Source organism: Mustela lutreola, chromosome 3, assembly GCF_030435805.1.
Source record: "Mustela lutreola isolate mMusLut2 chromosome 3, mMusLut2.pri, whole genome shotgun sequence".
Classification (NCBI taxonomy): domain Eukaryota; kingdom Metazoa; phylum Chordata; class Mammalia; order Carnivora; family Mustelidae; genus Mustela; species Mustela lutreola.
Genome location: NC_081292.1, coordinates 179,767,337 through 179,774,005, shown reverse-complemented (window position 1 = coordinate 179,774,005; position 6,669 = coordinate 179,767,337). Strand labels below are relative to the sequence as shown.

The 6,669-nt window shown below is 36.4% G+C and overlaps 1 long non-coding RNA gene across 1 annotated transcript; it reads right to left on the bottom strand.

Moving 5' to 3' along the window:
- Positions 1-857: 857 nt before the first annotated feature.
- On the bottom strand, positions 858-6,013 carry LOC131828179 (uncharacterized). Its single transcript, XR_009352270.1, has 3 exons — positions 5,884-6,013; positions 3,139-3,359; positions 858-940 (listed from the first exon to the last, which is right to left on the bottom strand). It is a non-coding gene; the product is annotated as an uncharacterized LOC131828179 (long non-coding RNA).
- Between the last annotated feature and the right edge of the window lie 656 nt (positions 6,014-6,669).

The window sequence follows — 6,669 nt, the reverse complement described above, 5'->3', positions numbered from 1 at the left end:
AGTTATGGATTATCAAAGAGACAAGTGAAATCATCAAACCTATATCAAGCACTGTCTTGTGCTACCCAAGAAGGCAGATCCTTTAATTATTTACCTTTTGAGACTCCAAACACCTCAGGAAACCCTAAAATGGCAACATATTAGTGCAAATATTTACTCTTCAATATTGTTCTTGAATACAGTAATGAAAATTTTTGTTATCTCCTGATACACTCTTAGAAGAAACCAAAGGACTGTACCATTTCTTAGTATGGGAGAAAATATCTTCATTACGTATGATCTCTCCATTATTTAATGAAAGCTCTGTTTAAATACACCTTTCAGGTAGGCAAATTCTACTGCTTAGTTTAGAAGTTAATTAATACCTAATACCTGAATTAGCTGCAGTGATGCATTAATTACTGCAAATAAGCAACACTGTAAAATCCAAAGTACAATTATTTAATTAAGCTATGACATCTGTTGTACACTGTTATTTTATCATCTATATCCTCTATGTTACTGAAAAAAAAAGATTTGTCCATCAACATACATTTCTAAAATAATTTTATGCTTTGACATTAAAACTCTGAATTATGCTGGCTATAATACACACCATATTTAGAGAAATGGATTAAAAATTTTTTATCAATTTATTCTTCACATTAAGTCATACTCATTCTATAAGAAAAAATCTATGCCCTTTTTTTTTCCCATTGAATTTATTGAATTTGTTAGCTCCTTTTTTTTTTAAGATTACCTTACATTTGTACAGTTCTTCTCAACATGAATACATACTGTGGCACTCCTAAGACTATGTGTATTTTCTAAAGAACACAAGCAGGTAGATTTTGTATTACCTCATTTATACTTGGGGGGGGGCTTGCATGTGGAGGGAGTAACCACGTCTGAGGCAAAGCAAAAGGAATTTCAATCTCGCAAGACGCTGCCAGATAAAAACCTGGAAAAGACCATTAATCTCATTTGTTTTCATTATAGCAACACTTGTTATCACAACTTCAGTTAAGGAAGTGCCAACATTTATACCAGCAATTTTATGTCAGCAAAATTAGTTCTAAAAGTTGAAGTTCCTGGTATTATAAACTCTCTGTTCTTGCCAAGGTCTTTACATGTTGTGATAGAAAGGGGTCCATGTTATGCCTGCTTGACAGAATAAACCATTATTTGAATAATGCTTGGTGGGAACTGTAATATAACATTCATTCCTAAATGATGTACTAATATTTCCATGTATCTGATATAATGTTTTATCCTTTAAAGGCAGATTTTTGTCCCAGACACTTTTTTTTTCATTTTTATAAGGAGGAAAGTGTGAGAAAATAGAAATATTCACCCATTTCTGTTAAGCTTTTTAACAGCTTCATGAATGAAAGCTCTCTCCATGATGGAGATCTCAAGCACAAGTGAATTATTTAGAAGTCCCTGTTATATGTCATGAGACAATGAAAATTAAGGCTCTATTGAGACATCCAGGCTAGTGATGTTACAGAATCTAATGCCCACAGCATTAGATGTGGGCATTAATGTGGTAAAATGCTGGTCTTCATGGAACATAGATAAGATATTTGAATCAATATTTCTAATATTCAGTATTCAATATTGGACTTTTTCAATTATCCAACAAGACAATGTTTTAGAAGTGTCTTCCTCGCTAAATACAAAAATTCATTTCAAGTCACAGAAGAAAACGAGTTGTTAGATTTAGTGGGGTTTTACTTTTGAAAAAAATAGATGTAGCATGGTTGCAACATTTACACCATTTAAGGCAATCCTTTGAGGAGTGAGATAGATAGCTCAAGGATGAATCCAGAAAGCCCATCAGTATAAGGGGAGTGAGATAACTTCCAACAGGGAGGCCTCCATGCCAAGGTGTTCATTGAATCCCTGATGATGGCATTCTTCATAATTATAACTATGTACTGAGGACTTTGCACTTTACAACTACTATCTTATTTAATATTCACATTAACCTGGTGAGATAAGATTATCTCCATATTATAAGTGAGGAGACTAGGTTTCAGAGATATTATGTCAAGTGTCCGAGGTCAGAAACCTAGGAAGTGGCAAAGTAAAAATTTAAACCCAGTTTACCTACATCCAATCTCCATGCTCCTTCACTACGCATCACACTCCTGATTAGAGGTAACCAAATTAATAATTAATGGGCTATCCTGTCCCCTGGGGTGTGCAGAGACAACTCCTTCAGCAATGTGACACTTGTCAAAGGGAATCTCTATATAAATGTCATCCAAGTGTAAGTAAATTTTAAGAGGAAACCCAAGGAGACAAGCTGGATTTGACTCCAGCTGCTATAGCCAATGGGGACTTCAAGGAGTCTGAAGATGGAAGCAAACAGAAGAAAGGTTGTCTAAGCAAAAAGCACTGAAACAAGATAATCTCATAAAACACCCTCCCACTTAGTAACAGAAGGCAGTTTTCAAGCATTCATTTTAATGGGGAGGTTGGTAGACCCTGTATGTGTTAGAAGAAACTATTCAATAATGGTAGGTCCAAGAGCATTAGCACAAAATAAATATAGTTGATAGATCTTGACAGGTTCAAGACCCTTGCTTTGCACACCAGGGAATGAAAACTCTCAGCTATCAGTACATGACTAATGATAGAGGATAACAGCCAGTCCATCAGAGATTGATAAGGATCCATACAGAGTCACTACAGTGGAGCAAAAGATGCTGCAAAGTCAGATACAGAGTGAAGGAGATTCATGGCAGGAATAGATGTGAAATATAGCCATTGTAATTCTTGGCGAAGAGCTCAACCAATCCAGGCAATGAGAAGGAACTGGGAGTAAGTGCCAAAATTCCATCATAATTGATCCATAAGAGCTTTTGAAGTTCATGCATATATGTATATTTGAGTACAAGTTATTTTCAAAACTTTATATGGCTTACTTTATTCTGTTTAACTTGTAGTCTTCATAAAATTACAAGTTAAATAACACTTTGAGTAAAAGTTAAACAGATACTGAAATAAATACACCCAAATTACATTTGAAGTCATTATCCTGACACCGAATAGGGATAGACTGCATATAATAACAGCTAACCCTTTGTTAAATGCCCACTGAGTTTCAACAATTCTGATCTTTAAAGTAATACTACAAATAAATTAACATACCTCTTCATGTAGAGAAGGAAGAGAAATTAAGAGACGCTCTCAAGATCTTCCAGTTACTGTTTCCAGGGCCAAGATTTGGACCCAAGATAGTCTGGCTTCTTCTGCCATTGCCCCTGTTACAAGTTGCATGCACCCCAAAGTTAAGAATCAGCTCCTGGGGAATGAATCTGAGCCTTGTCTCTTATTGGATGCTTAAGCCTCCTCTTACTTAAGGAACAAACCTGAAATCTTACCACAAAATGTTTCAATGTCCCATTAATTTCCATAAGACCTGGAATCAACAAAAGCATAAAATGAATGAAGATACCATGCTCAATAAACTTTTGAATAAGGCCATTTTTAATGATATGTAATGATAAAATGAGTGATTAGTAACTCTTTTTTGTAGAATAATCAAATATGACATCTGACTTCTAACAAAAAGTCCATCATTTCTCATCAATTCTAAAAGGAACATTTTTCACATTTTAAATCTATAACAGAGTGCATCTTACAAATGCTGTCAGCTTGGTGGAAGACAAAGCAGTGATCATTACCTGTGCAGGTCTGAAGTCAGTTGTTATTCCTAGGGACCCACCTGGACAATGATTATCCCTTAACATTTCAATCAAGAAACCATATAAGGTCCATTGAAGAAGCAATGTAAGTCCTGACTATTATCTGAAAATACTCTGTAGATACCCTACAGCACAATTAAGAAAACAAAGACATCAAAACTTGCAAATAAGGGGCAACTACTTCAAAGAAAACCCCAGAGACAGTATTGGAGCACTATTTCAAGTAATGCTGTATCATTGACATGCCGAATGGCACAGCACAGCACATCATGGTGAGTGAAAAAAAAATCAGTCTCCAAACCAAACAAGGGTACAAGAGCTTTTCCTCCGACAACCATATATATATATTTTATATTAATACCTATACCCAATATGGGGCTTGAATATGCAGCCCTGAGATGAAGAGTTAGATGCTCTACCAAATGGGCAAGCCAAGCTACCCCTGCACTACAGAGACCAAGAGCAGAAATTGAAGTCTTAACAGATTCCTGGTTAGGAACTACAATAAAGTCCTTACTTCTCATCCAATCCAACAGGAATTCTGTGAATGTTATGATCACTACAACCCAGCTCAGCTGGTTCCAACTCTGACCAAGTTTCTCTTATATGGGTTAGGAGAAGTATTTCCTATTGAAAACATCTATAGTGCTACCAAAATTGGTAAGGAGAGCTGCTTTGAGAGAACTGTGTTTAGGTTTGGCAAGCAAGTCACATACGTTGTGATAGGAGATGGACGAGATAAAGAAATTGTGGGAAAACAACACAACATGCCTTTCTGGAGAATCACAAACCATGGAGACCTAATGTCCCTCCACCAGGCTCAGGAGTTTGATTTTCCCTAAGAACTGGAATGAAGAGTTTTCCCCATGAGTTCTTTTGCACTCTTGAAGAGAGCTAGAGATCAGAACCGCTTGGGAACTCTGTGTCTCTCCCTAATTCTCTCTCTTTCTCCACAGAATGCTGGCAAGAACATAGTCAGATCCACCAGCTGCAAGGGACAAAGATTATTTTTGCCAAGAATGAGCTGCAGCCCCATGTGCATCCTTGTACAGAGGCAAGAGACAGTTGGATTGAGAGAACAATAGATGCACCACAGTTACAATGCTTTTAATTATTCTGGTTTTTCTTTTGCTTTATTTTGTTTCAAAAAATGAAGAAAAGGAAAAAATATCACAGCCACCAGCAACATCTGAGTCAACAGAGCCAGGATGTCAACAAGTTTAGGGATGCCTTAACCACTTCTACTTTATTTTTCTTTTGATGTGTACAGAAGACTGAAATATTAAAAAAAAAAATACATTTCTAGTTGTCTCAAAGATATCTTACACATGTATAAAATGGATTCATAACTAATAAGCATATCTTAGTTTTGTGTACATATGTGTCTGTTATAGAAGATAATGATACAGTTTTCAACTGACAGTGTCTCAGGTCTTACCAAACTGTGAATTTTCCAATGTTTAAAAAATGTATTTAAGTTGTACTTTCATTTCTTTGTGTGTAGCAACATTTTCTCCAAGTATAGTTTCAGAAATGCCTAAATCCTAAAAGAGAATACTTCAATAAAAAATAGATTCAAGAGCATCTGGGTGGTTCAGTTGGTTAAGCGTCTGCCTTCAGCGCAGGTTATGATCTCAGGGTCCTGGGATCAAGCCCCATGTTGGGCTCCCTGCTCAGCGGGGAGCCTGCTTCTCCCTCTCCATCTGCCTTTCCCCTTTGTACTCAATCTTTTGTTCTCTCTCCCTCTCTGTTAAATAAATAAAGAAAGAAAATCTTTTTAAAAGATAAATAATAGTTTAATAAGAATCCTATAACGGAGACATTAGCCTCACTTTGGGATTTTTATTTTAATTTTTTTAGAGAGAGTTTGCTACTGGCGGGGGGGGGGCGCAGAAAGAGAGAGAGAGAATCCCAAGATTCTCCCAAGAAAATCTCCAAGCTGGGTGAGGGGCTCAATCTCATGACCTGAGCTGAAATCAAAAGTCAGATGCTTAATCGACTGAGCCATCCAGGCACCCCTGGATTTTTAACCCTATATTTAAAAGAAAATATTTCATGTAGGCCTGAATAGGGTTACCAAAAACCATCGGTTCATCATATCTCACATTATATAATATTTATAGAATACCATCATATACTAAATGCTACATAGAACATCAAGAAGATCTTTGCTTTCCAAAAATCTTACCTTCCAAGCTATGTCCACAGGATGGGTGTATCCATTTCCTGTTGTTGATTTACCTTATTACACAACCCATCAGAACATGCAGAGTTGGAACTCCTCTATTTCTGCCCAAATGTTGTAGATGAAGTTCTTTTAGGAGATTGGAAACCATCGTTTTCAATTCTAGAATTTGAAATAAGCAAATTTGGGAGTGGGGAAATTTTCCTTGTCTGTAGGACAAAGGAAAATTCAGTGTCTCAAAGTAGGTATGATGGGGACAAAATTAATAAGTGAGTATTCCCAACCTTGCCTGATGCTGCTTCTACTCCACACACAAATTTTATCTTTGCCACACTCAGTTTTGTCTCTCCATTCCCCATCCCGCATAGGAATTTATTTTTTACCAACCTATTCTAGGCTTTTAGGATGCATAGTAGGTCAAATAATTAGAGCAAGACAAAGAATCAGACCAATCGGAGAAAAGGGAGAATGGGGGAGGAGACCAGGCCTCACGGAGGAGGCTAGGGAGCGAAGTTAAGTGTAGGTTTGAGGAAAAGTCTCTTCAGAGTAGCCATGAAGTAAGAGTTTGGAAAATGAAAGAAAATATATTTTTTTTATACCTGGATTTTTAAAAATTGAAAACACAAAAAGTTCAAACATTACATAGAGTGTATAATTAAAAAAAAAAAAAAAAACCTACAACTGTCTTGGTTTGGGTCTGGCCCTCTCTCTTTCAACTGTTGTTTCCATAACATTCCATTTAGCATAAAAGGAAGGATGGCAAGAAAATAAGAGGAAAGGAAGCCAAAG